The sequence below is a fragment of the Podarcis bocagei genome (genome assembly GCF_964188305.1).
Source record: "Podarcis bocagei genome assembly, chromosome: 3".
NCBI lineage: Eukaryota > Metazoa > Chordata > Lepidosauria > Squamata > Lacertidae > Podarcis > Podarcis bocagei.
Window position 1 is genome coordinate 71,229,987 of NC_138127.1, and position 26,588 is coordinate 71,256,574.

Here is a 26,588-nt window from a genome sequence, read left to right on the forward strand (position 1 = left end):
GAAAGGAAGGGGGGGTCACAAAGACCTGGTGCCAGCCAAATGATGATTGGAGAGGAGCTGGCTGGAGGCAGTGCCACGGCAAGAGAAGGGTGCTAGGGAGGGGTGTGCAGAGAGGCAATCAATTTCAACTAAGGGTGCCCTATTCAGAAACTTAGGTCCCTGCAACTGGACCCCTGACCATTAGGTCCAGTTGCAGACGACTCTAGGGTTGCAGCGCTCATCTCACTTTACAGGCTGAGGGAGCCGGTGTACAGCTTCTGGGTCATGTGGCCAGCGTGACCATGCCACTTCTGGCGAACCAGAGCAGCGCACGGAAACGCCATTTACTTTCCCGCCAGAGCGGTACCTATTTTTCTAATTGCACTTTGTGCTTTCAAACTGCTAGGTTGGCAGGAGCAGGGACTGAGCAACGGGAGCTCACCCCGTTGCGTGGATTCAAACCGCCGACCTTCTGATCAGCAAGTCCTAGGCTCTGTGGTTTAACGCACAGCGCCACCCGCATCCCTTTCAGAAACTTGCAGTGCACTGAAATGAATAGGAGTTAAATTCCAAGAAAACATGCTTAGGATTGGGGCCATAGTCCAGGCATGGTACTAGACATGTTTACCTGAGGGCAGTAACTTACTCCAAGTGCCTGTCTTGCATTTATAACCTGCCATACCTCACAACAATCTTGTAAAGGGGGAACAGCTAAAAAGAGTGACTGTCCCAAAGTCACCAAGTGAGATCTATAGCCGAGTGGGGATTTCAAACCCACACCTTCCAATGCTCTTTATCACTGGGGCTCTCTCCTACCCCCAAAATTAACACACATAAGAGAACTATGTCCCCACTTTCCGCCAGGCCTCAGACACTTCTTCATGCGGTACATAGTTAAAACTATGGAACTTGCCCCCACAGGAGGCAGTGGTGGCCACCGAGCTAGCTGCGTTTAAAAGAAAATTAGACAAATTTATGGAGGAGAGTGCTACTGATGGCTATGCTTTGCCTCCACAGTTGGAGGCAGCCATGCTTCTGGAAACGACAGGAGGGCGGGCAGACTGCTGCTGTGCTTGGGTGCCGCTTGCTGGTATTCGGCAGGCAGCTGGTTGGCCATTGCGAGAACAGGATGGTGGCCTAGATGGGCCATGGGCCTGATCCGGCACAGCAGTTCTGAATGCGTGAAACTCGGAAGATAGGCAGGCCCCTTCCTCTCCTCACGCCCCGCTTTGCAGTCATACCTCATGGCGAATCCCGAACGAAGGGCTTCCAGCCGCCTTCCTCATTTGGGAAGCGCCCTGCCAACTGGTCCAGGCCCAGGGCACAGTCACCAGGCACGGTGCCCAGCAAAGGCGGGAAAGGGGGCGGCTGCTGCAAGCCGAGCGAGTCCCTGCAGTGGCGCGCGATGAGAGGAGGAGGAGGCGGGCCACGAGGCGGGGCTGCCCCGGAGTGAGCCGGCCCCTTGCATGGAATTGCCGCCGCGAGGACGCTGCACGCCGAGACCGGAGAGCGCGGGGGCCGGAGCGGCTGAGGCGGCGCAGGTGAGTTTCGCCTGGCGTGCGTAAGGAACCGCTTCCCGCTGCCTGCCCGGGGGACCCAGGCGCTAGGCGGGAACGGAGAGACCCCCCCGAACCGGGAGGAGCGACGTGGCTCCGCAAGCCGATGATGGATGGGCCGGGGTGGTGGCGCGTGTGCCTGGCATCGGGAGCCAACTCTCCCCGGAGCGATGAGCGCGGGGAGCGCAGTGGCAGGTGCCTGTTGCTGCTTGGAGGCGCTGCCTGGCGGAGGGCGGAGATGGGCTTCCTGCCTTGCTCGCTCCGCGGCCACGAGGCGAGCGGTGCCAGCCTGGCACTCGGCTCTGCTTCCTTTCCAGCAGGCGGCTCGAGGAGTCGCTCCGGTTTCACGGAGGCGGCAGAGCAGATCCTAAGGGCGCGAGCAACTTAGTGTCTGTATTTATATATCTCTGTCCGTCCATTCATCCCTTTCCCCACCCGCTGCCCTGAAACGTAGGTTGCCAGAGTAACGCTTATTTCTCTCTGAAGAAAGAGGCACCCAAGTAGCGGCTGTGGTGACATTTTTTGAAGTTGGCGGGAAGAAGTTGGCGGGAAGGGGGTTAGGATGCCCGCGGTCGGGGCTGGGGGGCTCTTCCCCATCTTCGCCCACCTCTTATGTGTCATACTCTGTTCTTTTTCGACATTTAAGAGCTTCTGAGCCGTTCCCCTTTCTTTGAATAAAAGAGTAACGATTTCTTCCTACCTCGTGGTAACGGGGACCGCCCCCACTGGAATCCCTTTATTGCTTCTGACGTATCGCAGCGCCGCCGTTCGTCTTAAAAGGAATTGCTTATCTTTCCAGATGGCGATCGTGTAAGCTGCGTACCCCTTACATTTATTGAGCTATTCCATACTGCATGGAGGTGGTTAGCGCAGACTGTGCGAGAGAGTCCTGTGAGCTGGTCTTGGGCACACCATTTTATTTATTTTTTGCACACCTACGGATGGTTGCCTGTGCACAGGACTGTGTGAGTGGTATAACTAATTTGTACCCACATGCAACGATTGCTGCTTTTTCTTGGATCTTGTTCGGTATTCCTGAGAGATCTCACCCAACCTTAGTGTGCTGCCTTTTTTAAGCAGGGGTGGAGAACCTGGGCCATATCTTTATTTCCCCTCACAGTCAACTTTGACAGGCGGTTGAGACTACTCCCCAGTCAATCACCTGTGTGAGGAAAGATAGTGACCAAGCAGAATAGCGCGCGCACACACACACACCCATGCATCAGATGATCAGGCTTTCTGCAGGCTTTGAATGGCAGTTGCGGGAAACCACAGAAAGGAAGAATACTTTTATGCTTGGGTCCTGCTTATGGGTTTTTCACAAGCATCTGATATGGGTCACTGTGATAGCAGGATGCTGGACTAGTTAGTTAGGCCATTGGCCGGATTCATCAGGCTTTTTCGGTGGGAGAAAGGATGTGTGCGTATAAGTGGTTTTTAGCTACATGTGCCTAGGGTTTTAGAGTAGGTTCATGGGGTTATGTCAGCATCGGATTTTGAGGAGCAGTTTGAAGCAAGCAGGAAATTAGGAAAGTGCCTTGGTCTGTCCAGATCACTCCAGATGTGGTAGGTCCAACATCTGGAGGGCCACAGGTTCCCTACCCTATGTCTACGCAGACTGGAAGTGGCCACAGTGGCGTAACGCTACTTGCCGGCACCTGGGGCAGGGGCAGACCATGCTCACCAGGTGGTGTCGGAATGCATTTGCCCAGCCCTCACCACTGTTGGGCAGGCGTGTGCTGGGTGGGCACGGAAGGTGCCCATCACTCTCTGCTCTCACCAAGCCCCCACCACTGAAGCAAAGCAGGGCATGGGGATCTCTGCACAGTCCCCACCAGATTCTGTGCCCAGGACCTTGGCACCCCTGGGACCCCCCACGCTACTCCACTGAGTGGCCATCCAGGGTTTCAAAGAGGGGCATTTCCCAGGCCTACCTAGGGGTGGCAGGGATTGAATCTGCATACAAAACCTGTGCTGTGCTACTAAGCTGCAACCCTTACTCAGGTAAGGCAAGTGGCATCGTACAGGTGTCCTGAGAGGCAATTTCAAGCATAAGGGGTAGCGAGAGAGATAGAGAGCAGAATGCATTAAAGGAGCAGGAGACTTGGCTGTTTGAGGGTGATGGAACTAGAGAAGTGAACATTACAATTGGAGATGGATTGAGGCAGGATAGTAGGAAGATGAGGGAGAGGGCAAATTGTGAAGGGAACCTTCAATTGCTCCCATTCCAAATGCACTTTCTTCATGCACATTCAGCTCACTTTTTCCTATTCAGTCTGCCAGTAGTTACTGTCAGGTTCCTTACCTCTTTCCCTTTAACATGGACTGAAGGGCGAGCTAGACAATAATCAGGATCTAAAAAGTTGGGGAAGTGGGAGTTTAACAGTTTCCTCAGCTGCTGCAGTCCTAACAAAAATTCCTCTACTGAAACTGCTTTTTTGCATTGTGAGAAAATACCAATGCAAATAGTAGCAGAGGAGGAATTTTTGTTGGGATTAAGGCAGGGTAGCAAATGTTTAAGCTTCCCCCTCTTGCTTCTGAGATAATGATAATTATCACCCCCATAAGATGGTATTTTCATTTAAAGAAACATACAGATTAAAGGCAAAGTCACATTTAGCTTTTTGTCTTTTCGATAATCTGTGCTGCTCTTCCCACACCTGGTGCTAAATGGCAGAGAAATAGAATAGGGAAAACAAAGTATTTTATTGTAGCAAAGCAACGAGTTATTCAGTGTGTCTATATCTCAAAGCTTGGGAAAGCATTTCAGTAGCAAAGCATAAGGAGATAAGACAGTTTGGGAAGAAGACGGAAATAAATGAATATTTCATAGATTTTTAATAGGGATATTTGGGATTGGCATAGACTTCATGCTGTTGTGAGTGGTATTGGATTATATTATAAATGTGGGGTCTTAATTAGAAACAATTTGTGTAAGTTAGGCTGTCAATAAAAGTACAGTTTTATTTAATATAATGACAATGTATTGCTTTCAGTATTTATTAGGCAATGATGATCATACTCTGGAGTTAAGCTATTATATACTGAGCACTTTAAGATAACAAGAGTAGCCTTGTTACTCTGTAAGAAAACAACTCCAATTTCCACAGTTGGGTAATACCTTTATTTGGACCGACTGAAAGATTACAAAGATGTGGCAAACTTTTGAATTCTCCAGAATTATTCAGCAGGCAAGATGTTGCACAATTAGGGGTGGTTGCACAGGGCAAGATGTAATAAAGTAATAAAAATAGACTGAATGTTATAGGTGTGGGGTCAGTTTACAGACAAAGTCAAGCTGAATTCCACCCATTGTTTTTCTGTGGTGTGCAGAATTATTGCTAAATCTTCCAGCAGTTGCAAAAATTGATTCACTCCAGATAAAGAGGCACATCCTTCAGCAATAGAAGTACCTCCTTGTATCCATCCATCAAGGTATAGATGAGGCTGCCTTTTGCAGAGTCAGAGCAAAATACACCTGCAGCAGTAGTGTGTATTTTCATGGGCAGCAGATTTCCAAACTCTCATAGTTGAGGGGAGGCAGGGAGATCTGATTGATTAATTATTTAATTTCTATACCATTTAATACATTTAAAATATATCTAAACTATATAAAAACTGAAACAACAACTTAAGCAAAATATTACAAGTATTCACAGTTACATATAAAAATATTACATTAATACAAATATATAAAAATCAATATCAATCAATATAAATTCATTTTTCAATATCAAAATCAGTTCATTTTCCTTCTGACACACCCACCCTCTCAGCTTTCAATTTGCACCCAGGGTCTGATGCGTGGATTTTTAAAAAAACAAAACAAAACCCAAGTACCCGTTATCCACTTTTACAGTGGTGAAATGCCCTTATACTTACTAAGTTAAAATGATTCCTTGCCCTCTTTTCAAGGGGCACCCCTGCTCACAAAAGTTGTAGAGAGACGTAAAACACAGAACGTCATATCAGCAAAGCACCCCATCAAACCTGCTAATTTACAGGCCAGCAGCAATAAAAACAAAAAAGCACACAATAAAATGAACCAAACCTGGGCTGGTTAGAATGTCTTTAAGATCTTCTTGAAAATTGACAATGACTGGGCCATGGGGGCCCCTCCTTAGGAAGGGAGTTCCAAAGGTGCCAGTCCACCAATGAAAAGCCCTTGTCTCAGGTACCTACCAATCTAACTGCTCTTACTAGCAGGCCGGAGGGCAGGGCCCCCTCATACAGACTACAGCTCAGGCAGTGTTAGAAAATAGATATTGATGCTAGGAGCTAAATGGCACCTTAAACCTAGGTTATGGGTGCAACAACGGAATGTTTAAGCACACTTTTTTATAACAAGAATACAAAGCTGAAAATGAACTGCATCTAAAATATTATGTTCATTTTTTCACATGGTCTACTCCTTCCCCTGCCCACCCCCTGATATTCTTAAGAGGGTCTCTTCTCCAGTTTTCAGAAAGTAGCTGGAAGTGGGGAGGCAGACAAAAGGTGCTCCTTTCCTTCCACTCTGCAGTTTTAATCTGAAATTTTAGGCGCAATACTTCACCCACAGAGCTCAGAAACTGCTCGTGCTAATGAAACTCCCTATCTTAAAATGCGCCTAGAACAATGGGAGTTTCGAACACTTGAGCTCAGGCAGGTGTATTTGATCACAGGCAGGGGTAATAATTGTTCATTTAAATTGTTGAGGAAAGTCTTTGTGCCAGGCACTAGTAGGAATTCCCCCCCCCACCTCCCAGTTCTGCATCATTCTGACCACCTCTTGGCTATTTGCCCTGCAAGACTTGTGCCACCAGCGTGCCAAGCAAGCCCTTAGCCACACTTGGGAACAACAAGCACTGAAACTGTGGGGCCTGAGAGTTGTGAAAGAACAAGATGTTATAAAAAGATTGAGATTAATGCCTCTGTGAGTCATAACACTCCTAGAACAAGCATTTCAATACTGAGCTCTCTGATAGACTTACAACCTGCAAGCTGACTCTTAAACAACAGGGAAGGAGGATCCTTGTGTTCATTTTACACATAAAAGGACCAAAGACCATAGGTGGGGTTTCCACTTCTCTAGTCACTCTAAAAAAAATGATGCTAAGTAAGAGAAGGTGTAAAGAAAGCAACTCCTGCCAACCTAGCAGTTCGAAAGCATGCCAGTGCAAGTAGATAAATAGGGTTGTTGTTTTTTAACCTTTACCAAAGAAAGCAACATATTTGCTGCTCACAAGGCTTAGGCCAGGGGTCAGCAAACTTTTTCAGCCAGGGGCCGGTCCACTGTCCCTCAGACCTTGTGGGGGACTGGACTATATTTTTTGGGGGGAAATAAATGAATTCCTATGCCCCACAAATAACCCAGATGTGCAATTTAAATAAAAGCACACATTCTACCCATGTAATAACACGCTGATTCCCAGACTGTCCATGGGCCAGATTTAGAAGGCGATTGGGCCGGATCCAGCCCCCGGGCCTTAGTTTGCCTACCCATGGCTTAGGCTATGTCAGGCATAGGCAACCTCGGCCTTCCAGATGTTTTGGGACTATAATTCCCATCATCCCTGACCATTGGTCCTGTTAGCTAGGGATCATGGGAGTTGTAGTCCTAAAACATCTGGAGGGCTGAGGTTGCCTATGCCTGGGCTATGTCAACACCAGCACGTTTGAAATGTTTCATCCATTCTTTTTCATTTATTAGTTCCAGCCCCACACTGAAATAGCCCTGGATTTGCACCACTGTTCTCATGCATGCACACATTAGGTGTAGGCCATGTTTGGATGACATGCTAGATCATAAAACATGACTTACCATGGATTAGTAGTGTGCAAATGGAAAAATGTTCCCAGATCTGAAAGCATGCACCCCCCCCCCAATAAATTTAAAGCACATGGCTTCCACACAAAATTCTGGATTCTTGGGGAGAAGCCATGTGCTTTAAATATATGGTGCGTTCTCAGCCTCTGTTTGGATCTGTACTGGCCAGCCTTCTTATTGTATCTGATATAGGAAGATGGGACATATAACCTCATAGTTTTCTGTATACAGCTCAAGCTCTCTCACTTAGCCTTTGCATGTTCAGATACAGAAAAAGTGCATACTTAGTGCAAATTTAAAGGAAACCAAACCCCTTACATGAGAGAATGGGAATCTTATGTTCTACAGCAGGGGTGGCTAACGTTCTTTCAGCAGAGGGCTACATTGACTCATGGTTAGCTGTCAAAGGGTGCAGGGGTGCATGTCAGAATAGGTCTGGCCAAATTGGAAAAGTAGCTGCATTAAGAACTGTAATTCTCAAAGCCGTCTTACATAAGACATCCCCGTCAGCTACCACTATTTTTAATCAATTTTAAATCATTCATTATTAAATTATGTAACCAAAAAGTATTTTTAAACAAACATATTTTACGGAGCGGCTTGGAGGGACACACACAAACACAACATTTTGCCATCACAGTAGGGGACCTACAGGAGCAGTCAATTACCGGTACTTTTTAAAAATAAAATAAAAATGACAAATTGGGGGGGCGGTTGCTTTTGCCGTGCATTCTCTCCAGTATGCCTTTCCTCTTTAAGCCAGTGCAGAATCTGTACATTGATCCCTTGCCCATGCTTATTTCTTAAATGAAAGGTGCCAAAGTTCAGCTCTGCCTCAAAGTCCCACCCCACTAACCTTGATGCATTTATCTCTAATTTCAGATAGGTGTGAGCAAGTTGTGTTGATACAGTCATAATAGAAACCAAGGCACTCTAGACATGCTCTGTCATAGTCTAGCAGCTAACAATGCACTCTGTTTATTTGTTTCCGCACTGACCCTCTCTTTGTTGCTGAGATTATCTGCTCATTCATGCTAGATGTGCTGCAAGTGGCGCAGACAGTAGGTGGTTGTTGCACTCCTGCACTTGGATAAAGCCCGGTGTTGCACAACTCTCTATTCCCTAATTTGTGGCAAAACCACATTATGGCACAATACAGTGGTACCTCTAGTTACAAACTTAATTCATTCTGGAGGTCTGTTCTTAACCTGAAACTGTTCTTAACTAGAGGTGCGCTTTCGCTAATGGGGCCTTTTGCTGACGCTGCACCGCCATCACACGATTTCCGTTCTCATCCTGGGGCAAAGTTATCAACTCGAGGTAACTCTTCCAGCTTAGCGGAGTTTGTAACCTGAAGCATTTGTAACCTGAGGCGTTTGTAACTCAAGGTACCACTGTATTTATTATGTTATATTATATTATTATTATTAATGGATACTGTGGTGTACACCAGAGGAACTCAGTCTTCTACTTGGTTGTACGCTTGCCAAAAAGGTTGCTGGTTGCTGATCTAGATACTGTTTCGGTTGGGGACCTGATACTTTATACCTTCAAAAGTTCTATTTAGGCCTTAACAGCTGCATCCAAACCCAAAGACCTCTTAACTTCATTTTTAGTAGCAATGGAGATCTCCATTTTTCCAGATGTGCCCCGAAGCAAAGTGCTGGGCCCTCTTCCTTAATCTGAATGGACCCCCACTAAGTACTCACTGACCTCTTTACAGGGTCCAGGAGAAAACGGCCAAAAGCTGCTTCTTTTCCAGCTGCTACAGAAAGTTGGTTCTGTTGGGCTGGCCCACACTGCCTTCTTATAACAGGGTGGGGATAGAGCTTAGTCCTGGGGCCAGGAGAGGCAGAAAAGGATGGGCTGTTAGGAAGGGAAGGGCTTTCTTGGGTTTTAAATGTACAGATCCTCTCCTGTTCTCTTTGGGGCTTGGTACGCCAGCAGAAAGCTTTGATTTTAGGGATAAAAAAGCTATGTGAAGAATGACTGTGTCAGCTGGGGCATATACTGTCTCCCTCTTAAATTCAAAGGTTGCACCCTGTACCTTAACCAAGGCAGAGGCTCCCACCTTCTGATGGAAGGGTGGGTGGAAACCAAATATACTTCCTCCTTTACATTAGTGAGGCAGGTGGCCCTTCCCCTTCACGCACCCCTCATTTTTGGACAAACCATCAAGCACTGGTAAATACAAGCCCAGTAACAAGAGGCTTCTGTTATTGCAGACACTCAAGTTAATCACAACTAAACCAGCATTAAGATCAAACCTAGAACACAGATGGCACAGATGTTGCAGGGAGGGGCTGGTTTTTAAAGATGGAGCAGTAAACTCCTGATTCAGCAAGACTTTCTATCCTTTTGGGTTCTGTGAATGGAGAGCTGTTCTTTAATCTTGGATGACCCAATAAAGAGGGGAAGTCCATCTATCACACAGGAAATGTTGACAGTTGTGTGAGTCTACTTCTTTTAACAGATATCTGAGATTAGTTTTTGGAAAACATCATTCGAAGACTGTGCTGACTTGGTTGCCTTCCAAACCACCTGATCTAGCTCTCGTGTACTATGCTACAAGTCCATAAAAACCTAGGCAATAATACATTTGTTGATCTTTAAGGTGCCGCAAGACTCTCTGTTGTTGTTTTCCTGCAAGAGATTAGCACTCTGGAACTGGCTGACATAAGAAGTGGCAGAAACTTATTGCATTTCTGTCTCTTGCAACATAAATTAAGTCTAGGCTTGGCACACTTGTTGTTGCAACCAACCAAAGTAGCCACTTTTCCTTGTAAATTATATGAAAATTTTCTTTGGAAAGTTACTCCTGCTGACTCTTCATTTCCTGGTAAGCATCTGTAATTGTTTTCCTGTGGTTTGTCATCTGAGCAGACAAATATTGGAAGAAGAAGCAGTGGATGTACAAGAATGTCAGGTTGTTTCGGAAGGTGGATTAAGAAACTTGTTAAGGTTGCAGTTCCTCCCTCACTGACCTGAGAGTAAATCCCATTGACTTCAGTTGGGTGTGCTTCTGAGTAGACATAGGATTGAACTACTAAGATCAGGCACCCCCAACCTGCAACCCTCCAGATGTTTTGGCCTACAACTCCCATGATCCCTAGCTAACAGGACCAGTGGTCAGGAATGATGGGAATTGTAGTCCAGAACATCTGGAGGGCCAAAGGTTGGGGATGCCTGACTAAGATGGTATGGAATGTTTTGCAATATATTACTTTGGGAAGACCATGCTACAGTGATAATGGAAATGCTTCTCAGATAAAGATTGCTGGGGCAAGAAGCCCAGCTACTTAATGCTCATGGAGAATGCCAGGGTATTCTAGCTAATCTGAAAATACCGCTTTGCTTATCTGAAAAGTCCCTTTTGCTGTTGGCAGTGGAAACTGAATTATGCTTTTTAGTCTGCTGTTTGGTCATTGCTTGCGCACTGTTTAAAGGGCAGCCAGGAACATTTTCAAGAGGTGTCAGCAAATCAAGAGATAGTGCCAGTTCTGTTGTACAAAGTATGTGTTTACGTAAAGCCTTCCAGTCTTTCTGGAACCTTAGTTTATAGCCCCAATGGCCTTTCAACTATCATGCAAATATTTCTGGAACAGGATACTAGATGGTTGGCTAGCTCCAGCCCTCTCCCATGGTGGTACTTGATGGAAAGTCCCTTAACCAGTAATGCTTTCCGCAGAATCTAGTTTATAGTTTGTTTATAAAACCATTTATATACCTCTGTATCATAACGTATCACAGGGATGGCTGTTAGTATCACCCCTTTGGAACTTAGCAGAGGCTGTCAAGGCCGCTTGTGCTCCAGATAATTTCAGTGATTGAGTTAGGTTCCGGTGGTCCTTAAAGTATCCTGGGCCCAAGTTGTTCAGGGCTTTGTATATCAACGCAGCACCCTTGAACCTGGCCCAGTAGCATATGGGCAGCCGATACAGGTGTTTCACCTGAGGTTCACATCCTGTCATTTGTCTGCCCCACACTGCTTTCTGCACTAACTGGAGTTTCTGGACCAGGCCCGAGGGCAGCCCCACAAGGAGTACATTGTAGTAATCTAGTCTCAAGGTTACCCATGTATGGACTACTCTGGACAAATTATCCTGATCCAGATACAGCTGTACCTGGCATACCACATGAAACTGGTAAAAGGTAGACTTAGCCACAAGAGAGAGGAAAGTATTTTGGTTATTATAGACTGCAATATCCCTTAGCAAGGTTTTATTAGTTGTGGTTGTTATGTGCTGACCATAGCTGTCAATGTTTCCCTTTTTTTTAGGGAAATTCCCTTATTCTGAATACACAGGAAAAGGGAAAAGTTGACAGCTATGGTGCTGACATATTGTCGTTTTGCTGACATATGCTACTACACCCTTAAAGTACATATGCAGCGCAAATGTAAACTAGTTTAATTGCAAGACCTGTCGTGTTCTCTTGTTCTATCCGTCCTACCCTGAACATAATAGTTGGGAAGGAAGGATTTTGCTTCCTTTGGGGCTTTAGATGGAACAATTGTGACTTGCAGCAAAGTGTTGCAGCATAGCCTCAGCTCTGAGGAGCAGTTTTCTTTTTCATAGTGCCTGTTAGCCCTTCTCCAGGATACTTCATTTCATTCTCTCTTTTTCAGGTTTCCCCCCAAGCTGAAACTCAACGTTCCCTGTCTGAGCATATTCATTTGTGAGGGGAGGTTGTGGGGAGGGTGCCCCCTTTGGTTTTTCCTCGTACCACTGGAAACCTTGGTATTCAGCTGAGCATGTTGATACCTTCCTGTTGTTTCATTTTGGCTCCAATCCTGTCGGCACTCGACCACTTGAGTTTGCTATTAAAGGGAATTGTTTGTGGTGCAGGAGTGCCTTTAGGCCATACCTGAACCATGAATATAAACCAGTTTAGCTCTCCTGGATCCTTCCAACTGATCTGTGGCGCTACAAATTATGAGCATTTTGCCCTCTATTCCTGCAGTTCCCTCAGAAATGGATATATAGCTTAACTTTGAGAGATGCCCTTCCTGGGGCCTACCCTAAACCTATGGAATAACTAAAGAGAGTTTATATTCACTAAGAGAATTGAAAGCAGATTTCATAATGAGGTGAGTATAACATTTCCCCCCCACCACCTTGTTTGAGTTCAAGTGGTCTAAGGTTCCAGAAAAGTAGATTTCACCAGCACGACCCTGATGCTGCATAGCCAACATCTTGGGTTGGTTCCCCCAGATTTCAGTGCTAAGTGTCAAAAGAATTAACATTTCTGTTTATCCAACCAGATGATTATAGAATACACCCAATTCAGCACTTGGCTCTCCCTGCCTCATGTCACGTTCAAACTGACCACACCTTCAGCAACTTGGCACAGAAATTGGTATGAGTAGGATTTGCCTGCTGGGTCACATGCAGAGAGGATTGCTGGCATATTGGCCTCAACGCTTGCTTTCCCAACCAAGATGATCAATGTAAATAAAGGTAAAATAGGGGTTGCATCATAAACAAGCTATGCACGTGAAATATTTTTGGTTCTTTTTAAAAATGAGGCAATGAACTCAAAGTAGATGTCATGAGACTGAAGTAATCATGGAAGCAAAATATCCAAAGAATGTAAGATGAGCCCTATTGGATCAGATCAATGGTCTATCTTTTATGTCTGTGATTTTAGTCATCTTTTGAGTGCTTTCAAATGCCTTTTTTAAACTTTTCCTTTTTTTTGTAAACCACTTAAGAGGATTTGTTGTTTTTTTACAGTCAAGTGGTTTATAACTATTGTAAAATAAATAAATAGGCAGGAGGACAGAAGACAGCTGGGGACCATGAGAGCACTCTTGAAATACTCAAAAGGGTTGTCATATAGAAGAGAGCAACAAATTGTTCTCTGCTTCTTCAGAGGGCAGAACTACATCCAATGGGGTTAAAATACAGGAGCACAGATTTCAGTTGAACATTAGGAGAAACTGCTTAGTGGTAAGAACATCCAACCAAAGAACTAATTTGTTGGAGTGGCGGGGCTCTCGTTTGACGTGGGGAGGTATATTCAAACAGAGGCTGAGCAGCCGCCTTTGGTGAATGCTGTACTCTCAACCCCACCCCAAGAGCATTTGAAAATGGCTGAGGTTCCTGGTGCACTACTTAATTATTTTTCTGTTGTTTAGCAACTGCAATATTCTGTGCTAGGAACTAATATATGTAATAAAAAAATGGAATTCAAATGTTAATACAATAAAAAAGAAGCAATAAATATACAATTAAAAATAAATATTGGTGTCTTAATGTAATGGATGGGCCTGTTGTGTTAAATGAAGTTCTCAAAGTTTAGTGTAACTCTGAGTCATTCCTGACTGTGTGTAGAACTCTACATTTGGCCCTATTGAAATGCATTCTCTTAGTTTGGGCCTAGTTCTCCAATCTGTTAAGGTCTTCTTGAATCCCGATTCTGTCTTCTGCAGAATTTGTTACTCCTCATCTGGCCTACATTTTGCCAGCTTTTCTGCAAGAATATCATGGGAGACTTTGTCAGAAGCTTTACTGTATTCAAGATATACTATGCCCACAGCATTTCCCAAGCTTGTAACTCCATCAAAGAAACAAATGAGATTTATCTAGCATCACTAGTTTTGGAGAAAGCCATGCTTGGTCTTAGTAATCACAGCATCCTCTTTTATGTGCTCACAAACCAACTGTTTAATTATTTGTTTTAGGACCTTTCCTGCTATTGACATCAAGCTGACCAGTCCTTAGTTATCTTGGTCTTCTTTTCCCTTCTTTTTGAAGAAGGGGACAACATTTGCCCACCTCCAGTCTGCAGGAACCTCACCCATTCTCCAAGAATTCTCAAAGATTATAGACAGAGGCTCTGAAATTACACCTGCAAATTCTTTAGTACCCTTGGGTACAGCTCATCAAACCCTGGAGATTTGAACTCGTTTAAAGTAGCTAGGGGCGCCTTTACCACCTCTTTTCTTGAGCTCCCTCCTTGCACCATTTGTTGTGTTATCACCAGGTTGGGCACTGCTCTGCTCTATTTCCTATGGTTATTTAAGCTAGACTGCCTCTATAAAGCCCCCTTCAAAGTCTATGGGCTCATCAACACTTTCACTTGACCTGTATTTTGATTGCATTGTGTACCAATTAATTTCCCTGGGTCCAAGAGCCTTTCTCGTGGTTATGTGGCTGTTCCTTGCGAAAATCCATTCTTACTGGCTGAATTGGATCTTACCAGATGTGCAGAAAATCTGAAGAGAGATTTTACTTAGCTGAGTAAGCAGGTAAGATAGGATTTTCACAAGGCAAGAGTTTTGGAACAATGATAAAAGCTCTTGGAGCAGGGGGACTTAACCAGTACACAAAACGATCAAAATATGGGTCAAGTAAAAGGTTGGAGGAGCCCCAAGATTCTGTGAAGTACTTCCTTTTCTCTGTTCCAAATCTTGATTTGATGAGCCTGAGTTCTAGTATTATGAGGGAAGGAGGAAAACTTCAGTCAACACAATGTGCAATTTTACAAACCTCCCTTAGTCACCTTTCGTCAAGACATTACGTTGCCTCCTTCCCCCAAACCAGAAGTCCTACTTTCCACTTCTCTCTGGCAGGAAGGGAGTGAATTACAAACAGCAAGAGGATATGTGGCAACCAGCGATTCATTTTTAATGAGTAAATGTTTAGGTATATAGCTTTTACAGCCTAAAAATAGAGATTGGGAGTGTGTGTGATTTTGTATTTCCTTCTTTGCCTTTCCAAAGAAAATAATTGGGGGGGGGGATTTCAGTGTTGAGCAGGGATTTAGTCTCCATGAGTCCTAACCTCACATTCTACTCACTATATACCACAGGAAGGGTCCCTTAGGATCATCTAGTCCAACCCCCTGCAATGCAGGAATATGCAGCTGTCTCATCAGGAGATCACACCTGGAACCTTGGCTTTATCAGCACCCTGCTCTAACCAAGAGGGTGTGGGGTGTCACTAAACACCTTTGTTGGGGGTAGATAAGGCCTGTGGTGCTGTGGTCTAAACCATTGAGCCTCTTGGGCTTGCTGATCAGAAGGTCTGCGGTTCGAATCCCTGCGACGGGGTGAGCTCCCATTGCTCGGTCCCAGCTCCTACCTACCTAGCAGTTCGAAAGCACGCCAAAAGTGCAAGTAGATAAATAGGTACCGCTCCGGCGGGAAGGTAAACGACATTTGGTGTTCTGTTGTGCCAGAAGCGGCTTAGTCATGCTGGCCACATGACCCGGAAAAACTGCGGACAAACGCCGGCTCCCTCGGCCTGTAAAGCGAGATGAGCACCACAACCCCAGAGTCGTCTGCCACTGGACTTAACTGTCAGGGGTCCTTTACCTTTTTAAGGCCTGTGGTCTGGCTACCCATGGAACTGATTGTTAGTTTCATCCAGCAAGGCTCTTATTTCCAGAGCCAGGTATGTTCAGATTAAAATAATAATCAATTTTCTGCTGGTGTCATGCATAGCTCCAACTGCTATTGAAGTTAAAATTCAAAGTCTGTTTGCAGCTGCCCAACTTGCTAAGTCTTCTGGTGATTACAACCTTTTGGGAACATGTAGTGAGCCAGCCTTGTTGACCTGAATGGAGGGTGTGCCAAATGTGTTGGAAGGCAGCCAATATTTATAAATGGCTGATAAAGCTGGAAGTGGTACACATACGCAGCAATCAGTGCTAAATAGCAAGTTTGGGAAGGGCAAAGGGATTGTACACCTTGAATGAAGCAAGTGGATGTGCAGAGGAGTTTTTGCTGCTTCATGAGGCACTTTGAAGATGCTAGGAATACAACCGTAGGCCTTTTCAGACAGGGCCTATGTTCCACCAACAAGCTGTGCTATTCATCCCATTTTATGTGACACTTTTGGACCAGATGGTCTTCAAAGCGTCCAGTGATGCGGAATAAAATCTTCTGCACAGCAGTTTAAGGTTGTTTGCAAAAGGTCATCTGTCATAATACAATGGCGCCACCAGTGGCGGACGTGTGTGTTTGTGTGTGTGTGTGTGTTTTTGGAATAAACCACCAGCATGGGCCAAACACATGTAATGTCTTGCCTTCATTTTGGGTTCAAATTCTACATACAGAGGTATAACAGCAAAGGCAGCATTTCTAGTAGTTAAATTCCTACAGTGGTTGTACCTGTAGTAGGGCCTCCAAGCTTGCATCTCCGTAATTGCGTGAGAGTGAATGAAGAGATGGGAGAAGAAGCGTCCTCAAATGAGGGAGGGAAGAGGCAGGAAAACAAGGTGTTTCCTTGTGGCTTCAGAAGGGGTCTGGAGAAGTCACTCTGCCATAAAAGGCAACTTTTCCCCTAACAGCTTCTTTAAAAACATGAGGGTTTGTTTTATTTTAGTAGCCATGGTCCTCCTCTCTGGGTGATACTCAGAGTCTCTTATAGCACAGATAGGTCCCCAACTGAGGCTGGTTCCCATAATGGCTGCTCACGATGCCTATGCCTCCTTCTCTCCCACTCCTACTTCCATGCTTGGAAGAGCTTCCCTTCTCTCTTTTAAGAGCCTCTGTGACCTACTTGAGCAATGGCTTTCCTGACCACACCACCCCCAACCTCACTGTACCTGCTATTCCACCCCCATCACCACCATCACAACAGGGCTACTCCACCCTGTTTGAGTTTCCATTCAATAGCCTCTCCCACAACCCTGTCTTGCTTGCCTCTTGCACACAATGTGCCTCTGGGCAATAATTGCACCACTTTTCCATTTTGTGCAGTGGCTTGTTTCTCACGGGTGCATGAGCCGCATCACTAGAACGATGGTTCCCCAACCTTTGTTCATGGGAAAAACACGCTTGCACAATCTATTCTCTGACCCCGGGTGACTCCATGGTATGTATTACACTTTGCTATGATCTACTGTGGTCAACCAGCCTTTCTCGGTGTTGTCACACAAGGAAGCTGTTGATGCTGCAAGAAGGTCCACTCAGGAGCGTGGGGCCAAGAGACACTCTAATCTTCCTACCTTTCCCCCCATTTTAATTGTTCTATGGAATTGTACATTTTATATGAAGATATCCTTCTAAGTCACTCATTCCGGCGGTGTGAAACAATACATGCACGAATGATCAAATTATTTATTAATCATTTTGTTTAGGAATCATTTCCCATGAGGCATCCCAAAGCGATTTGCAATATACCGTAATAACACGTATAAAACAAAAATATAAAAACAGTTTAAAACAACAAAAGCACATACATGGAATCAATTCAAATCCAAGACACATTCCAACTGGGATAAAGATTTTAGAAGGCTCATTGAAAGACAAATGTCTTTAGCAAGTGCTGAAAATTCAGCAGATGGCGCCTGTCTGACATGCAATGGGAAGGAATTTAGGCCTGATTCTGACACTGTAAAGAAAGGACCTCATGGTATCTGCAGGATGCCCTCTCCTGCAGAATTCAGTGATTAGTTGGGGATGTAGGTTATGAGGCAGCCTTCTAGGTATCCTGGCCCCAAGCTGTGTAGGGCTTTGCACACCAATACCTTAAAATCAGTTCAGTAGCTAACTGGCAGTCAGTGCAATTTTTCAGTAGCAGTGCAGAGAGAAGAAACACCCTGGTGCATCTGCAGCAGCACAACCAGATGCCTTCATCTGCCCCAGCTGCAACAAAACATGTCTCTCCTGTATCCGTCTCTACAGCCACAGCAGGTGCTGCAACCTTCCAACAGCTTGACCTCACCCCCCACCCCCCAAAGGTTCACTCCTCCGTTGTCTCCCAGGACAGACGGATGCCCATGAGTGTAATATGATAGTAATACTCCATGCCACTTAGAAGTTGAGCCTCCACATTGACTACGACTTCCTGTTATCTGGGATGTTCTTGCTGGTGCTGTCTTTCAAATAGTAGTTAAATTCCCAACCATCTCCTAACCATCAGATGACCATTTAGCCCATAATCTGCATAACAAAGGAATGATAAGCCAGAAGCTTAACACATTACTTCTTGACCTTAGGCTATCTCTTCCTAGCTCCTCACCTCCCTCCCTGTTCTGGTCAGGTGTCTTGTTTGCTTATGCCCTGCTTAGGCTACCACCAAACAAAATCCAGCCTGGTCATCTTAACTGGTGGTGTGTTCTGTGTCAATTCCTGCTTCTGAAGAGTTGCCTTGTGACACCTGAAGGCTGTTTTATGACATAAGATTTCATGGACTAGAGTCTACTTCATTGGATGCATGGAATGTTATCTTAAATTGGTAGGTGTGCGTGTGTGTGTGTGCATATATTCTATTCACATGTGTGGCATGGAGACATTAGCAGCGAGGTCAAATTATTATTATTATTATTATTATTATTATTATTATTATTATTATTATTATTATTTTATTAATACCCCACACATCTGAATAAATAAAGAATAAAACAGAATAAAACTTCAAACATTAAAAACTTCTATAAACAGGGCTGCTTTCAGATGTCTTCTAAAAGTCAGATAGTTGTTTATTTCCTTGACATCTGGTGGGAGGGCGTTCTACAGGGCAGGTGCCACTACCGAGAAGGCCCCCTGCCTGCTTCCCTGTAATCTCACTTCTCACAGTGAGGGAACTACCAGAAGGCCCTTGGTGCTGGACCTCAATGTCCGGGCTGAACAATGGGTGTGGAGACGCGCCTTCAGGTATACTGGGCTGAGGCCAGGAAAAGGAAATGCAAGAAATATGAACTCTGATAATTGTGTACAAAGCCGTATTAATGAAGAATTTGGAGCAAATGATTCAGCAAAGGAAACACAGCCCAGAATAACTAAGGAGATAGTACAAGAATACTTGGCTAGTTTAGATGTATTCAAGTCTCCAGGGCCAGATGAACTGCATCCAAGAGTACTAAAAGAACTGGCAGATGTGATCTCAGAACCACTGGCAGTCATCTTTGAGAATTCCTGGAGAACAGGCGAAGTCCCGGCAGACTGGAGGAGGGCAAATGTTGTCCCTATTTTCAAAAAGGGGAAAAGAGAGGACCCAAATAATTACTGCCCAGTCAGTCTGACATCAATACCAGGGAAGATTCTGGAGCAGATCATTAAGCAAACAGTCTGTGCGCACCTAGAAAGGAATGCTGTGATCACCAATAGTCAGCATGGATTTCTGAAAAATAAGTCATGTCAGACTAACCTGATCTCGTTTTTTGACAGAATTACAAGCCTGGTAGATGAAGGGAATGCAGTGGATGTAGCCTACCTTGATTTCAGCAAGGCATTTGACAAGGTGCCCCATGATATTCTTGTAAAGAAACTGGTAAAATGCGGTCTTGACTATGCTACGACTCAGTGGATTTGTAACTGGCTGACTGACCGAACCCAAAGAGTGCTCATCAATGGTTCCTCTTCATCCTGGAGAAGAGTGACTAGTGGGGTGCCACAGAGTTCTGTCTTGGGCCCGGTCTTATTCAACATCTTTATCAACGACTTGGATGATGGACTCAAGGGCATCCTAATCAAATTTGCAGATGACACCAAACTGGGAGGGGTGGCTAACACCCCAGAGGACAGGATCACACTTCAAAACGACCTTGACAGATTAGAGAACTGGGCCAAAACAAACAAGATGAATTTTAACAGGGAGAAATGTAAAGTATTGCACTTGGGCAAAAAAAATGAGAGGCACAAATACAAGATGGGTGACACCTGGCTTGAGAGCAGTACATGTGAAAAGGATCTAGGAGTCTTGGTTGACCACAAACTTGACATGAGCCAACAGTGTGACGCGGCAGCTAAAAAAGCCAATGCAATTCTGGGCTGCATCAATAGGAGTATAGCATCTAGATCAAGGGAAGTAATAGTGCCACTGTATTCTGCTCTGGTCAGACCTCACCTGGAGTACTGTGTCCAGTTCTGGGCACCACAATTCAAGAAGGACACTGACAAACTGGAACGTGTCCAGAGGAGGGCAACCAAAATGGTCAAAGGCCTGGAAACGATGCCTTATGAGGAACGGCTAAGGGAGCTGGGCATGTTTAGCCTGGAGAAGAGGAGGTTAAGGGGTGATATGATAGCCATGTTCAAATATATAAAAGGATGTCACATAGAGGAGGGAGAAAGGTTGTTTTCTGCTGCTCCAGAGAAGCGGACACGGAGCAATGGATCCAAACTACAAGAAAGAAGATTCCACCTAAACATTAGGAAGAACTTCCTGACAGTAAGAGCTGTTCGACAGTGGAATTTGCTGCCAAGGAGTGTGGTGGAGTCTCCTACTTTGGAGGTCTTTAAGCAGAGGCTTGACAACCATATGTCAGGAGTGCTCTGATGGTGTTTCCTGCTTGGCAGGGGGTTGGACTCGATGGCCCTTGTGGTCTCTTCCAACTCTATGATTCTATGATTCTATGATTCTAATGATAACACAAACTTTCTGGCATTGTTCAGCTACTTAACTCCCATACAGGGAAACCCATTGTTTTGATTCAGGCCACGTGTGATAGAACGTAACTTTATAAGTGTTCATTTAGCAATTTCATGCTAATTCCTCTATGAACTTCCTTCTTTCCATTGAAATGACAGCAGTTCAGTTGATGGTCTCATAGTGATTTTGAAATACATCTGCTTTTTATGTCATATTGGTACCCACTTACTCTTTTGTGTTGTGACTGAATTGTTTGTCTTATACATAGAATATAGATAGGTATTACTGGCAGATGATAGCATATACTGTATTGGAAGATGATCAGGTTCGATTAATTTTGGTGTTGTGGCTGACATTATTAGGCCCTATAGCAGTACTGGTTGAGTGGGGTTGATATCTTGGTTTGCTGCAGGATCTGGTCCCTCAGTTTGTATTTTGTGTTATGTGCAAATAACAGAACTTAGTTTGGGTGGAGTAAGAAAGATGATAGTTTTCAGGTCTCAGGATGACAGTAATGATATTTTTGTCTGACTTGCAGCAGTGGCGCTAGTCATTATTTAAACCATTCTGTAAATCAGCCTTCCCTGGAGGTCTCTCCTCTGTTGCTGAAAAAAGCTTTTGCCAAGATAGAATCCAGTCCACTAAATTTATCTGTTGCCTAAACAAAGCAAAATGCTTTGTCTGTTCCAGGGAGCTATAAATTAGACAGGACACAGCAGGCTCTTCTTCAGCCCCCCCTAATGCATAAACATTCAAGCATATTCTTGAACTGGAGGGTGGATGGCCTGCTTTGAGGAAAGTTTGGAATAATTATCTGGTGCCCAAGACAATAGGCGGAAGAAAAGAATCTGTGCAATATATAGCCTGGCTCACTCTTGAGTCACTTCCACTATTTGCTTCACCCAATTGCATATGTTGATATCTGGGGTACTAGTGGGTAGGAGTTGGATGAAAAAGCCTTTAAGTCTTTTTCAGACCTGGAGAGGGCAAGAACGGGAAACCTGTGACCTTCCAGATTTTACTGGATTCCAGCTCGCAAAATCTCTTGACCATTAACCATGCTGACTGGGGCTAATGGGACATGGAGATATGGAGGGTTATAGGTTTGCTACCCTTGCAACAAATGGCTTGTTTCAGTTTTCTAGCCTGAATTTGAAAGGCATTCTGCAGACTTGTGGCATGCTGCATCCTTTTCCGTTCCGTTGATGATGGTGCTGGGAGCCAATGTGGGTTTCTGCCAGATTTTTGGCAGTGTTTTTGCATCCCTCTCTCAGGGGTGTCCATACTTGATCCTATGCCTTCCCCCCTCACTTTGATAATTGATATGTTCATCCATGGACTTGGCATTAGGATGAACGCTGCTAAGAAAACTAATCTTTTAGTTTTGCATCTGTTCCATCCCCTCTTAAGGTTTTGGCTGCTAGTTTAGTGCCGTGTGAATGGATGGTGGGTTGCTCAGCCTGAAATAGACCCGGTATTTTAGTCCTGTGTGTGTCGTGAATGAGGTGGGGAGAAAAGCCATGAATCCCAGCCATTATGTTGGCTGGCATTCCTCCAAGAATAATTATTGGTCAAATTCAGTGTCAATCATGGCCACAAACAGCTCTGCCTTGGTATTTTACTTTTAATTGGTGGAAGTGATGGTATTTTAGCACGTAGAACGTTTTGTCCTGCGTTTTGGCTTCAACCACACTCCCTCTAAATTGGGACCAGCTGCAATGCTGTAAGTCTTGCATTGGCCCCTAGGCTGAATAAGAGAAGGGCAGATGTCTCCGAAATATAGATGAAAGGGAGCAGATGGCAACTGAAAATAGCTCAGTGGGAAGCTGTGCCTTTGTAAAAATGGATGAGTGCTGTGTCTATATGAGGCAGGTCTCTTGCCGCCAAAGTTTCTGTGCACCAGACATTCAGAATAATTTTGTGCTATATTGCATGCACACACAAGTCCTCCAATCATGCTCTTGTGGGCTGAGACTGAACCAGCTTCACAGTTGTGTTGGAAGTAAAAGAGCAGAATGCATGTATCACTCCACTCGTGCAAGACCAAGTATCTCATACTCTGCAAACTGTAGAATTTTGCAAGAGCGTACCTGCATCACCATGATTGCTACACATTCTGATTGCAATGATAATGAGTAAGATAATAGGTGACTTTGAAGGAGAGCCACAGGATGGTACAAAGAACTCTTCGCTGCCAACATGGTGGCTGTAGTAAATCCGGATTCAGAGAATGAGAATTGCCCAAGCTGCTTTGTTCTACCTGAAATGATTACTATGAATTACCTGTGGGTGGAATTCAACTAATGAGTACCATCAACAGAAGCCCACACAAAGACTTCCACTTGCACATGGCAGGGGCAATCATTCCATATGACAAACTGAAATGGCCAACAGAAGATTGAATTATTCCTTATACAGTATGTCACCATCTGCAATGGCACTATATTGCACATGGTCTAAATACTTGCTTGGGATCCATGGAACTTGCAGATATGGAAAAGGAAAAAAGAATAATAAATTGTTGGAGGCTTAGGCTTCACTTGCATACCCACATTCCTTGAAGTAAGCCCCACTGAATGAGTAAACATGGGTAGGATTATGCTGTTGGGCTGGAGACAGACAATAGGATTTTTGAGAGTCGAAATCTGTTTGCTAGAAGGACCACTGTGTTGTTTACTATCTTCCCACTTTGGTTTCTGGCAAACAGGTTAGGCATTTTTTTGGTATTGTTTCAAAAGCCTGCAAAATCCATTTGACCAGAAGCAATAATTGAACTCAACCACACAAAAAAAACCCTGTGTGAGCACTATGGGGAGTAATGCCTCTCTTAGCTCACCTTCTGCAACGCTCTTAAAATGTTTACAAACTTAGTTTGATTTATTACTGTTAATGTGTGACTCATGGCTATTTATGTGTGATTCATCACTGTTTGGCCATTATTCCATCATCCCTTCAGAGGAGCAGCCAAAGAGCAACCACAGTCACTCTAAATTTGCTTGTCAGTGGTCATGCAGTTCCTTATGTTTTCTTTTTAAAGAGCTGTTGACATGCAAGGGTTAAGATGTAGCTGCAGGTTAGAAGCTGGTGCACTGTCTTCCTTTCTGGGAGGTAGTAGCACTGGAAAAGCCAGCCTGATGCAGTGAATAAAGTGTTGGGCTTGGATTGGAAGGCCTGAGTTCATATCTCATTCCCCACGTAGCTCAAAGGGGGCCTTTGGTGGCCTTAGCTGACACAGCCGAACCTTGTTGTGAGGATAAAATGAGAGATCTCATTGGAGGAAGGGCAGGGCAAATAAAGCAAAACTGCCTCCACTATCTGGGATTAGCACCTCCCTACACACTGCGCCACCACTGGATTGATTAAATGCTTGCTTTTGCCAGTATGTTTGTTACTGAAAGACCTACATTGGCTCCCAGCACGTTTCTGAGCACAATTTAAAGTGTTGGTGCTGACCTTTAAAACCCTAAACGGCCTCAGCCCAGTATACCTGAAGTTGCATCTCCACCCCCATCATTCTGCCCGGACATTGAGGTCCAGCACCGAGGGCCTTCTGGTGGTTCCCTCACTGCGAGAAGTGAGGTTACAGGGAGGCAGGCAGAAGGCCTTCTCGGTAGTGGCACCTGCTCTGTGGAACGCCCTCCCATCAGATGTCAAAGACATAAACAACTCCCAGACATTTAGAAGACACCTGAAGGCAGTCCTGTTTAGGGAAGTTTTTAATGTCTGATATTTTAATGCATTTTTAATCTTTGTTGGAAGCCGCCCAGAGTGGCTGGGGAAACCCAGCCAGATGGGCAGGGTGCAAATAAATAATAATAATAATTATTATTATTATTATTATTATTATTATTATTATTATTATTATTATTATTATTTGATAATTGGATGCAGGACTGCACCGGTGAGATAATATTGGGGTACTTAAGCGAACTGCCATTTTGCTGGTCATTCTGTGGCAAGCTTGTTCCTTTTTCCCCCTTTCTTTTTTTGCAAAGTGTTACTTTGTAAGTCACAGCTAAAAGTTATTTCTCTCTTGGCACGTTATCTCCTACCTCTACAAATTCAGGAATCAACCCTTGCTGCTACTAAAACCTACCTAACCTGACTCAGTCCATCTCTTGCAAACAGGTACACATGAGCAGTGGAATGCATGCACCATTCACAGCAGGGCACCTTCATCATGGCTTTTTAACAAAAGTGCTCTGGGTGCCTATCATTCTACATGGCCATGATTTAAAGGGCCAAGTTCATAGCACTCTTTGCAGCTGAGATAGGGGGCGGGGGGCTCAATTCACAGGGGAGCTGCTTGCTTTTCATGTTATTAACATTCCTCAAAGTTTCCCACAATCAGGATACTTTATTATGAAGAATACTTTATTATTATTTTATTGCTGCTTCCTATATAGAATCTTCATGGGAATAGGAAATCCTACTTTTCTGCCATTGTGTCATTTCCCAATTTTGCCCATAGGGAGTAATTCTCTTCCATTCTTGTGGTAACCTCCCCCTCCATCATTGTTTGCTCATTGTCTTGCTGTTCTAAGGAAGGTTTATGCATCTCATTCACCAATGCGCCTTGACCACTATTTCCAAGCTGAAACCCTTTGACTTGGCTTGCCTAGCGATTTAATCCATTGATCTGCGACCATCCTGTAGCAAGTACTTCAGCAAGCTTGCCTAGCTTCCTGGCTAAGTTCAAGGTACTGATACTGGTGTATAAAGACATATACAGCTTGGGACCAGGATACCTGAAAAGGTGTCTCACCAATTAATCACTGCACTCTGCATTGCAGCTGGTTATTCCTACCTAAGAGGAAACATTCTGCAGCGGCGTAGCAACCCCTGCCGGCGCCTGGGGCAGACCAAAGTTGTTGAGCTTTTTATGGGAAATCAAAGTTGTTGAGAAAGCTCCCCTGCCGCCCAGAAACAAAACCCCTGACGCACAGCAGGGAACATAAGACAGACCCCTGTGCCATCCTATAGACCGCTCCCGCCCCTGCCCATGGCTACCTATGCTACTGCATTGTGAGTGCAGAATAACTTTCCCATGTGACCAACCTCATGGCCTTACTTTGCCTCAAAGAGCATCCTTTGCTGCAATGGGAAGCTCTGTGAACTAGGGGCAAGTCCCCAACCTGGGTCTCCATCAAGTTCCTTCCTCTCCTCCACCCTTGGGACAAAAGGGGTCTTGTTTGCTTTTATTCTTTGATTAGCACACAGCCATCAGAGCCTGAGACTGACCCTGGGAAAATGTCCTCAAGCTGAGCCAAGGGAGCCTTACAACTTCCATTTGCAAACTTAATTCACTGCTCTGGGGGAGATGGAAATGTTACTGCCATTCCTAGGAGCATAGTTAGTTAAAATCATCCCTGTTGGCATCGTCTTTCCAGCCTGATGATATTGGTTATAACAAGGGCAGCCAATGTGGTGCCCTCCAGGTGTTGTTGGAGTCCAATGCTTACTTGCTTCTGCAAGGATACCAGCTGTCAGGGATGATGGGAGTTGTAGACTAACATCTGGAAGGCACCACATTGGCTTACCCCAGTGGTTTAACATGCTTTTTTTTACTATTTTCACGATTCTGCAAAACATACTTTTAACACACTTCTCAGTGCCTTGGAGCCAAGCAGTGGTTTGACAACACACAGCAAGTCTGTCTTAACTTTTCAACACAGCAAGACATAGACTCTCTATTTCTCCCTGGAGTTGAAAGAGGGTGTTTTGTGTGTTCGGATTTCAGCAGTAGGCTTGGACTGTATCTATGACGTACTTAAATTAGAATCAAATTCTCCCCAAGGAAAGCAGTATCTGTGTTCAGAATGAACTTTGAACTTCTTTTTCCTTGAGCAAAATATTTTTGCAGTATTTTGGAATATTTTGGCAGGAATTGGGGCGATTCAGGCCAAGGAAGGGGGAACT

General features: G+C 44.7%; 1 protein-coding gene and 1 long non-coding RNA gene across 2 annotated transcripts in view; one reads left to right on the forward strand and one right to left on the reverse strand.

The window, feature by feature from the left end:
• LOC308583396 overlaps positions 1 to 1,395 on the reverse strand; it is a 443,390-nt gene extending 441,995 nt beyond the window's left edge. The window contains exon 1 of the long non-coding RNA XR_014006195.1: positions 1,221 to 1,395. This is a non-coding gene — a long non-coding RNA (uncharacterized lncRNA). The remainder of the gene's footprint in view (positions 1 to 1,220) is intronic.
• Positions 1 to 26,588, forward strand: part of SLC29A1 (solute carrier family 29 member 1 (Augustine blood group)) — an 81,043-nt gene that overhangs the window by 21,289 nt on the left and 33,166 nt on the right. The gene's annotated exons all lie outside the window — the stretch shown is intronic.